At 39.4% G+C, this 11,211-nt stretch overlaps 1 protein-coding gene across 2 annotated transcripts in view; it reads left to right on the forward strand.

Moving 5' to 3' along the window:
• Positions 1-11,211, forward strand: part of Prss12 (serine protease 12) — an 81,369-nt gene that overhangs the window by 3,156 nt on the left and 67,002 nt on the right. The gene's annotated exons all lie outside the window — the stretch shown is intronic.

An 11,211-nucleotide genomic window follows, 5' to 3' on the forward strand; every position in this document is an offset into this window, starting at 1 on the left:
GAACAATGTATGGTAATGTGACACTTCCTTTAAAAAAATAAACTGGTGGTTGGAATCAGGTTTCTAATTGCATCCAGAGAAATGAGGAAGTTAGAACTTCGTTGATGGAATTTTGGTTGAAGCCAACTTGAAGGGCAAGATGGGAGTTTCAGGTGAACTGGGCAGGGCATTGAGGCTTCAGGGGCTCACATGTCAGAGAACATGGGAGGGGATGCCTGGGCTCTGGCTTTGGGAAACTTGTAGTTAGTGCTAAATAATAATTCTGTGGATTGAAGCACTCTGAGTCAGCCCAAGGTGTCTGATCTTATCATGTTTGTGTCACTTAGGGACTTGTTGAAATCCATATACCTAGCCTTTAATCCCAAAGCTTTGAGTAGAAGGCTGGGAAGACAGCTTGGTGGTCTGAGCACCTGCCTGGCAAGCTCAACGGCCAGGTTCAATTCCTAATACCGCAGGCTGTGCCAGGCACTGAAACTGGGCGGTGGTGGTGCATGTGTGTAACCCAGTGCTGGGGAGGCTGACACAGGAGGATCACTATGCATGTGAGCTGTGTCGGGAGACCCTGTACCAAATCAATCGATCAATCAATCAATCAATGCCTTGAGTAGTTCTCCTCTCTGGATCACAAATGAAATATATTTTTCTAAGGGGAAGTCAAGGTATTTTGGATATCCAGAGCTCTTTCATAGTCACGAAAGCCCCATGGGGAGCCATGACAACCCTCCTGGATGACATGGTGTGAGCCTACCACTCTGCGGCTTCACCCTACTGGATTAGGAGCAGCATAAATATGCCAGTGGCAGCATTCTTTGTGGCCTACAAGATGGTGCCCACTGATATGAATTTCACCAATGAGATATAATGATAACTTAGTTCACTAGAAAATAACATTAACTGAATGTGAACTAGGTTACTTTCACATCTCTACAGGAGGCACTGACAGGCAACTTAATGTTTTCCCCCAGTGGGTCTTTACAGTACATTAGTACTTCCTGAATAGGAAGGGCAGTAACTTTTCCAGTGTCAGGGTGACATGTCAGATGGGGTAATTTCCATGTGATAGGAGTTTCCCCTTTTTACAAGCAACTAAGTGAATTCAACCTTAGTTGACCCTGATAAATACTGCAGGCAGAAAAATGATAGAACTTCAGAGTTTTCTGAAAACAAAACATGTGTTAGTCTGATGCAGATCGCTGTGACAAAATATCTGAAGTAACCAGCTTAAAAAGGGGAGAGATTTGTTTTGGCTCATGGCGTCAGTCCATGCCTTTTTGACTCCATTGATTCTGGGCCTGTGGTAAGACAGCATGAAGCCCGAGACAGAGCAAAGCTGTTTCCCTCAGGGCAGCAAAGAAGCAGAGAGAGAGAGAGAGAGAGAGAGAGAGAGAGAGAGAGAGAGAGAGAGAGAGAGATCAGCATTGTCTTCGAGGGTCTCACTCCCAGCCATGACTTAACTTCCTTCTGCTAGGCCTCACCTACACCAAAGGTTCTGCCGCTTCCCGGAGCACCACAGGAGAGCAAGCCCTTAGCATGTGGGCCTGAAGGGGACGCTGAAGGTCCAAGCCATTACAAAATGGTGCACAGATCTGGCTTTTTGTCATGTCGTGCTCATCTGCTCATTTGCACCAATGCATCTCAAATCTCTTAATTTAAATAGAGATGATGGGCACGAAGGCTGTGTGCCACTGCTCAGGAGGCTGGCCACGTCGATGGCCATCTGCTGTCTGAAGTGAGTGTTAATTAAGAAATGAGCTGAACACTGCCATGCCACAGCTAGATGCATAACATTTGGACCCTGGCTTGATGATGGATAGAGCATATTTTCTTGTTTCAGGGTGCTGTCTAACAGCAAATATTGCTGGCAAATTTATTTCTGAAATGAACAATTCTATGATTCTGGAAAATACCAAATTAGTTAAGTTGTTAAGTAAAAATGATTTAACTGTAGTTCAAAAATTGTTTTTCTAAGTGACTTTGTAGGGAAAGGGGTCTGAAATGTCTCCTCTCAGTTGGTGCAGTAAACAGGTACTTATTTATGCATCCTACAAACAATGGTTTACACTGCCCTCTACGTGGTTAACGCATTGATGTTGAGAAACCAGGCAGTGCTGAGTTTTGTTTAACATTTTATTCCTCCAGAACAGTGTCTCCTTCTCTCACTCCTCCTTCTTCCTGCCAGTTGGCACAATATTAATAAAATTTCATGATATGCAGACCTCTAAAATAATGTGATTGCTTTTCCCTCCAAGTTACATATTCATGTCCATCCTGAATACTTTGTATTAGAATTAACAAAGAGGACACCAAGAGTGGGAAGTACTGATCCTTATAAAGGAGTAACGATAATTTTATTCATTGAACATTAATTACGTTAAGTACAGTGTTCACAAAGATAAATAAGGAATCGCCGTGGCTGAGGTGTCAGTGGAATAATTAGCATTTTCATTGCCTTCCCTGTGGTACGTGCTTTGGGAGTCAGATAAGAAGATTAGTATTCAGTTTTTTTTAAAATTTTTTTTAAATGGTGGGCCCGGAAAATGAAACCAAGAACCCAAGCCTGCCAAGCAAGCAACGGGCCAAAGAACCGGAACCCTGGCCTTCAGTTTTAATTTTATCATTCACTGTTGTATAATAAAATAGCAATACCACCCCATTCATTTATATGTAGATGGTCTGTGAACACCCAATTTGTGAGAGTTTCCACTAGAGTTATATGCACATGTTTTTATATTAAATCCATAATTTAATTTTAAATTAAATCCATAATTTAATTGTGCATAGACACCTTCCTATGTATGATATGTAATATTTTAAACAAAGGAATAATTTATAAGACTTATAAGTTTATAATTATCACAAAGTAAACTGGTAGGATTTTTTTGGGAGTGTATTGTGAGTTGAGCTCAGGGATGGCCATGTGCTTGTCAGGCGAGCACTGTGCCGCTGAGCTACATCCCTGGCATAAACTGACAGAATTGCTTAATCATAGGATGTTCTTATTTTGAACTTCAGTAATTCATATTTTTTCTTAGTATTAAATAATAAATGTGCTGAATAATAAATGAACAATTAAAATGAATTATAGATGTGAGTTAATGGAGGCAAATGCAGTTCCATTGGATGTTGGTGCAGGGGGATGTGCTGTACAGCAGCAGGTGACTTGATTTCATTTTGACATGGGATAATTTGAGGTAAATACTACCTCACAGTGCTAAAAGTTATGGCCAATAGAAGAATGGATAGTAACTGTATGCATTAGTGTCATTGATGACACTGGAGAAAGAAAATAAGTTCAAAGTTAAGTTTCTCCTTTTACTACTATACTTGAAAATTCAGCTAACAACTCCTCAATTCAGTTGTTTTCAGATACTGGGATTATTTTTGTAATCAAGAGAGGAAATGGTTATTTAATATATTTTCTCCCAGTTCTACACTTAGTATAAGATGCAGCAGTAATCCAGTGTCAGATATATGCTGTAAATTGTCCAATATGTAATAGTTTTTTAGAGTCTCGGAGCATTTTATAAGTTGAAGTTAGCATATAACTCGCAGGTGTTTTTTGTTGATGTTGTTTTGTTTCTCTTCTCCTCCTCCTGAGCCTGTCCTGGTCCTTGTCCTCCCCCTCTTCCTTCTGCTCCTTCTCCTTCTTCTTCCTCTTCTTCTTTTGGAGATAATGCTGAGAATTTAACCCAGGGCCTTGCACATACTAAGAAATATTACTGTGGAGCTACACCACCAGCTCTTTTAAAAAATTTTAATTTTACGACAGAATCTTCCGAAGTTGTCCAGTCTGGCCTTGCACTTGCAATCCTCCTGCCCCAGCCTCCAAATTACATGGAATTTCATGTGTGTGCCGCCATGTACAGCACGTTCCCAGCTGTGCATACTTTTGGTCAGGGATCTGAGCACTAGCTCGACGTTGCTAGTGTACTTCTTTCCAGTCCCTCAGAACAGGAGCTGTGACTAAAACTGCTTTGTGCATCTGTGAAGTTCAAGTTAAGAGGTGAGAAAAGATTTACATTATAACATGAACTCTTTTTCTCTTTACCACACTTGGATTTTTAAAAGGTTTTTAAGATACTTATTACTAGTCAGAAAACTACTGAGTTCCCTTGTTGTTGGTGGTGTTTTTTATTCTCTTGTAATGAATATGTGCTCTTTAGCAGTTCATTTTCATTAATTAATGAGGACTATTTTTTCATTTGCATGTCTTGAATTTGGAAAGAGCTGAATTTAAAGACCAAAGGTAGCTGACCATTGTTTTTTTCCTTTCCTAATGTTTCTTTTAAGTTTTCTTAACTTACATGTTCCACCACCAGGCCACGAGGCTTTTTTGTAATGCAAGTCTTCTCCTCTATTTCCTTTCCTTTTTTTTTAAATGTATTTAGTACAGGGTCTACAGGATCTCACCACACAGTTTGGACTTGTAGTGATTCTCCTGTTTTCAACCCCCAAGTGTGAGATTACAGGCGTGCGCCACCATGCCCAGTCTCAATCACCATCTCGGTGCGCCCCCGGCACGGGGCTGGCCCGGCATGCTGGGGATTGAACCCCAGCCACTGCCACTTAGCCTGTGCAGGTGCTTTAGTCTGCTGAGCTATCTGTCTGGCCCTCTATTTCCTTTTCTTTATGAAGCCAGTGGTGAATGAATACAGAAGAAAAAAAATTGATCAGTTTGAAATGACAGTAAGTATAATATTTTTGCAAAGGAATTAGAAAAGTAGAAATTCAAGCATTGCTCTATTTGAACATTTTTCTGTGAATTAGTTATGCCAGCAGTAAGCCAACTTATTCTACTGAGCCATCTCCCCAGCCCCCGAGTTTTCTTTTTTTTGTAGCAATTCATTTCATGACCTCTGGGGCTCTTGTCTTTGACCTCCATCACACCTAACCTTTCCAGATGCAGAGGATCTTTCATTACTGATTTGGCCTGTACATGTGACCTCAGAACTCTGTTTGAGACTTCAGATTTTTATTATTAACAAAATGTTGATGTGGAAATATTTGCAATAGAATAATATCCATCCAAGTGACACTTGAGGGACTTCGTGGCAGTGTGGCTTTAGACCTGCTGGGGTGTCTCCATGTGGCCCACAGATGGCAGCTGCCACTATGAGGCGCATCGCAGAAGGCTGGAGCAGGACAGCATGAGGAAAGCGGTCACTCTTCATAACCAAAGGCAACTAAATGGTGCTCACCAAGGGGTCTGGTATGCAATTTATGTGCAAGTAGACAAGGGGAATCAGTTGACCTAACTTGAAACTTTATTCTCTTTCCCCTCTCTCTTTTTCTCCTGTCACCCTACCTCCTTCCTTTCTCCTCTGAGAAGATTTGGTAGGGTTTATGTTGTGGCATAAAGGAAACTACACAGATGGATCGCTCAACTTTGTGGTTTCTTTAATGTTATGTTGTGTTCCATGCCTGCCTGCCATGCTGAGACTCTATTCTGGCCCTCATCCATGCCAGGCAAGTATTCTGTTACATGTCATATGCCCAGCTTTCTTAATGGTTTTATCCTTTTTGATCCCCATCAAGCCAAGGTTGTCTTTCTCTAGTTTACAACTGTGTATCTGTAAACACCCCCACCCATATACATACAACTGTGGTCTCCACACATCTGTGTAGTTCGTGGGACAAACTAGCCTCCATTGAGTACCGACCTCAGACGCTGCCCTGTTCTGCAGTGGACAGAGATGCTAAGGGCCATGTTGTGCTCCTGCCTTCCTGGTTTATTCTCATAGAACATTTGGGAGGCTTGATGAAATAGTTCAAGTAAAATGATAAATGCCAATGTGATAGAATTCATGAACAGATACTTCTCATTTAATGATACACCCATTTATAATGACTGTTCAGAGTTATGACCCACTCTCTGAACTTACAATCTTTCTTGTACAATGTTGTACATCTTGTTTATAGAGCCTTGATCTCTTTTTTATACATTATACTTTGTTTAAATAGTACTGTAATTTTTGCTGATGGCACTGTAGAGTGTAGTACTGTAGTTCTATGTGGTCATACATTGCATTATTGCATGTAAGATTTGTTCAAATAAAAGCAAAGTCATCAGGTTGGTGTTTCCTTTGACCATGTCTTTGTTCTAATATTGTAATGTACAATTCCATATTTAGTGACTGATTCATTTAATGAACTAGTCTCTGAAAGGAACTTGATCTTTAAATGAGGAATATCTATAGCAACACCTGAGATTTTACAAGTTTCTTGCTGCTTACAATTAGGAGATAGCATTGAGATAGTAGAAAGGCAAAGACTGAGGGGTTAGTTCACCACAGCTTTGCACCTGTGTAGCTGTTTTGGTTCAAGGGTTCTCATCTATAAATTGAGGGAAATGAGTTACCATACTGAAGATCTCAACCACTTCAACATTTGAAGACAATGAATGTAGCAAGAATAAACCACTAGCTATGTGTGGGGTTAAACTTTCAGAGCATTTATTATATTGATTTGTGTGTGTGTGTGTGTGTGTGTGTGTGTGTGTGTGTGTGTGTGGTATAGGGGATCAAACTCTGAACCTTGCACTTGCGAAGCAGGTGTTTATGCCACTGAGCTACTCCCCAATCCTATACTGATTTTTATACAGGATGTTTCAAAAATTATTAGAAGAATTGAGAATTTTATAGAATTATATACCATTGAAACATTCCCTGAAACCAAAGTCCATGTGTTAATGAGAATATGGATCTTTGTTCCTAGAGAAACCAGCCCTTGTTCCTCAGACTTTTGTATTTTTTCATGATGACGTAATTCAGTCAAGACACATAGATGTCTTACACAAATAATGGGCAGCATTTTTTTTTCTTTCTGCCTTTTTAAAAATTACTACTTAGTGGTACTGTGCACTGAACTCAGGGCCTTCAGACTCACTTACATCCCTGGCATGTTTTTAATTTTTAGTTTTATTTGAAAGCCAGATCTTGCTAAGTCACTAATCTGCCCAAGCTAGGCTCAAACTTATGATCCATTTGCCTCAGCCTCTCCTGAATGTTAAGCTTACAGGTGTGCACCACCATGATTGGCAATGCAGAGTTTATTGTAATATAGATATAAAGAGATTTAGACCTTCAGGCAAGCAGCTGGGTAGTGTCACATAGGCAACCTGTACCAAGCGCAACTTCGAGTACCTTTTCATGCATAGGAAAGTTACTCCTCATTTTAATGAGGTCCTTGGGTGCGAGGGACTCCTAAAGAGTCCACCTTGATCCTTGCTGTTCTGAGCAAAAAAAAAACAAAAAAAAAAAAGTTCAAGACAAGCAAAAAAGGTAGCAAGATTTTACATTTATTAAAGGTATTAAAGGTAGGAAAGGAAATACACTGTGAAGTGTGTGTATGGGCCAATTAAAGCTAGGAAAAGAAGTACATAATAGAGTAAGAGCAGGCCTCCAACGAAGCTTACAGTGGTCACCAGCTTAATGGCATCTGTCTTTTTTTCTCTCTCACCCCCTGACAGACATCAAATCTAGGCCTTTCTGTCAAAAATCCACTTGAGTTCTTGGAAAAATTGAAGATAGTACTTTGGGGTTTGTCCCAAGTCCAGGGCTTGTAACTTCATCTGCACATGTCCTGGGTCTCTGTGATTCACAGGTTACACTCACTTCCCCAGCCTGCTGTCAGTGCCTCAATCTCCAACCTTATTAGGGTTCAGGGAACTATAACTATTATCATTGTTCTACATGATTTATGTGCTTATTGTTTTTTTCTTAGCAGTTATTTTGAAATTGCAAAATTTCTTATTCTTTTCAGATTTATCCCTCGAGGGAGCTTAACCATGTAATACACTTATGAAATCTAAATCTCAGCTCAAGGCAGGAGGTTCTTTAAAGGATGTTTCCCTTTGAGATAGCATTGAATGACAGGTTATGGCAGCCGGGTATGCTGTGCGTCTTGCTTTGGAAATAGTAATGTGCTGTAACTGATGTGCAGGAGGTGCAACCATACAGTGTCATTGTGCTCCATGGGGTTGCTTTGGGTCTAAGTCCCGACAACTTACTGTAAATATCTAACACACTGAAGTCTGTGTTTCTTCATTTAGTCATACCTGCCAAAGCACACTATTCAGGACCTTCTTTGTCACTAAGCCCTGCTAATGTCTAACCCTGCCTAACAGATGTATTTCTCAGAATACTTAGAAATTTTCATAGCATTCAAGAAAGAAAATGCACTGTGCAGAGAGGCACTGTTAGGAGATGTGTGTGTGTTGGGGCTGGTGGTTGTCAAGTGAAATCTGACCAAAAATTCATTAGTCATTTATATGCAAATTGCCTTTTCAGAATTACAAATATTTGTATTCATTTGTTAAAGCAAAATTGAATAAGCAGCCCAAATTTCTTGTCAGATATCCAGCACAGCTAAATGAGTCCAGGCTTTCACAGAATGTTTAGAGTATTTGGGAAATGAGGGTGCAGCTGATAGTTGAGTTGGAAACTATTTCCAGCTCCGTCTTTGATATTATGACATAATGTATTATATCAAACTCCTTGCTTGTTGTTTTTGCCACATCTTTAACTCCTTCAGCCATTTGGGTGATAAATGTAAGTTATTTCTCTCTTGTAGCCTTTTATTTTGCCTTTTAGGATTGTTTTTTTAATGTGTGCAAGTACAGTTGTAGTTTGTTTCCATTCTCAAAATTTTCCTACACCCTTATGTTGGGAAAAATAGCAGAGGTAGTATATTCATTTAAGTACCAATACACATAATGTTGAGGAAAACAAATGAATTCTTTGAAATAAACTGCTGGAGATGCTAATTAAAAAAGAAGTAAATTACACATATTTGTGATATGCATGACACATGGGCCTCTGTAAAAGAAGTTATGTGACTTTTAAAAATCCCGTTAAAAGTCATTTGAAGTCTTCACATCTATTTCTTTTAAAGTACTCTGCAGTTCATACTTTTCACTGAGCTAAGAAGGGCCTCCTCTTGCTTAGTCTGAATGACAAGGCTCAGTGTACATGAGTGGTTTTCAGATGATCTGTCATATGAATAACCCATGCCCATGTTCTCTCCTGATAATCAAGATTCAGCAGTGCAGTGTTTATTTGAATTAAATGGGATTTTGTTTTTGTCATAAAATATGATATATTTTTCTTACATGCTTACATTTTTTAAGGATAATGAAGTGGAAAACAATAGTGGTGGGTGGCTAACCCAGTACAAATAAAATTAATGTATAATTTGTGAACATAGTATTTTGGAATATTAACAGAAAACCATACATAACAGCTTTGACATACACACAATTACATCAGCATTTTTTTGGTAGTACTCACTGTTTCATTGATTTCATAGCCTATGAAACAAAGACCACATAGGCTTCATGGAATTCTTATGTTGTCTGAGCATGGATTAGTCTCTGAATGAGTGTCCCAATTGCTGTTTCCACTCCCAGCTCTGCTACAAAAAGAGGAACTAGGACCATGTTCCTACTTGAAGGGTAAGACCTAAAGTGTCTTTCCCAAGAGTACTTGAAATTTAACTTTTCACTTTTACAGACTGAAAAGAATAACTCCAACTCTGGACTTTGGAACAGTTTCATGTGGGCAGTCATGGAAGAGAAAGCCAATTTCCAGGATGATCAGTTATACCAAACCACAGTGCCTGATGGCTATTTTCCTAAGACTAACATTGGGCAATGCTTTCAAAATTAACATTGCTTTTGCGATTATGGCATAATCTTTAGGATTCTCATGACTACCACTTGAGGCTAAAGTTGGGAAAAAGCAGCAATTCTCTTTTAGTGGATAAGCAAATCAAATAGAAAGAAGATATAACAGCTAACTTTTCAGCTGCTTTATCAGCAAGCATATTGAAATCTTTGGGCTTATCAATGACCTTGTGGGAAAGCCTGAAAGTAACACATAAATGATAAGAACTTACCATGCAATGTAATCTCATATTTGAGGAACAAGGTCCGGTATTAGGCATATTCTTCCCCTATCCCTCTTTACAAATTATAATTGGAATCTCCCTAGATAAAAACACAAAGTGTAATAAGTGCTGATAGTAAGTCATTATTTACAGACAACCAGAGCACGCTAAATCCTCACTGGAAGAAAGAAGCACGTTCTGTGGATGCGAGAGGGCTAGCTGTCCCACACGATCTCTCACCACTTGCATATAAAAATCATTTTAACTCAGGACTGGCTCAGTATGTTCAAAGGATTATATGGTATTAAAAGGTTTTGATATTTTTCTTTCTATTTTTGAGTCAGTATAGCTTTGTGGTAGCAAAAATGAGTTTGAAGGCTCAGTGGAAGTCTATGTAAATTTAGACATGGCCTATTATAGCCACTGTAATGGTCTGATGAATCAGTCAGTTCTCAGCAGAAGCAGCTGGGGTGAGTTTGACTCTATCTATCTGGCCAAATCAGCCTGGTAATATGCTCCTGTGCTGAATAATAACATTTCTGTCACATATGCAATTATAGCCCCCTAAGATTACGATGGAGCTGACAAGTGCTTATTGTCTAGTATTTTTTACTATATTTTTTCTATATTTAAATATACTTGTATGTACAAATATGACCATATTTGCTTATAGAATCTGGTACAACAACACGCTGTATTAGCCGCTTTACCATTGCTGGGACAAAACACCAGCACCCACAACTGAAAGGAGAGGTTTTATTTGGCTCATGGTTTTGGTGAACTTGGTCTATGGATGCCTGGCTCCAAGGTGGAAGGATATGGTGGGAGCTGTTCAGTCAGGGTGGCCAGGATGCTAAGAGAAGAGTGAGGAGTTGGGGGCAGGGATACACTCTGCTAGGTCACACTGCAGATCATATGCCTCTTCTGCCCAGGCTGTCCCTCCTCAGCTATTGATTTATGAGTGGAATCCACTGATGACTATAAATGTTCCCATGGTTCAGGCACCTTCCAAAAACCCCACCTCTGAATGTTTAAGACATCAGGAGACATTCTAGATCTAAAAAATAACACATGCTATGCAGGCTCACAGCCTAAGAGTATTAGATTATAACACAAATCCTATGGGTGTTGTAGGCAATCATTGAGGTTAACATATTTATACTCTATTACTTTTATACTATGGCAAAATTGTCTAGTGATACATTGCTTAAAGTGTATCCCTGTTGTCAAAGGAAGGACTATGTCTATATTGCTGGACACTCACAGTTTCTGTGTAAAGTTTACATTTTCTTTCCTTATTATCACTTTTCTCATTCTTACTTCTTT

Source organism: Octodon degus, unplaced genomic scaffold (assembly GCF_000260255.1).
Source record: "Octodon degus isolate 3935 unplaced genomic scaffold, OctDeg1.0 scaffold00196, whole genome shotgun sequence".
NCBI classification, from domain to species: domain Eukaryota; kingdom Metazoa; phylum Chordata; class Mammalia; order Rodentia; family Octodontidae; genus Octodon; species Octodon degus.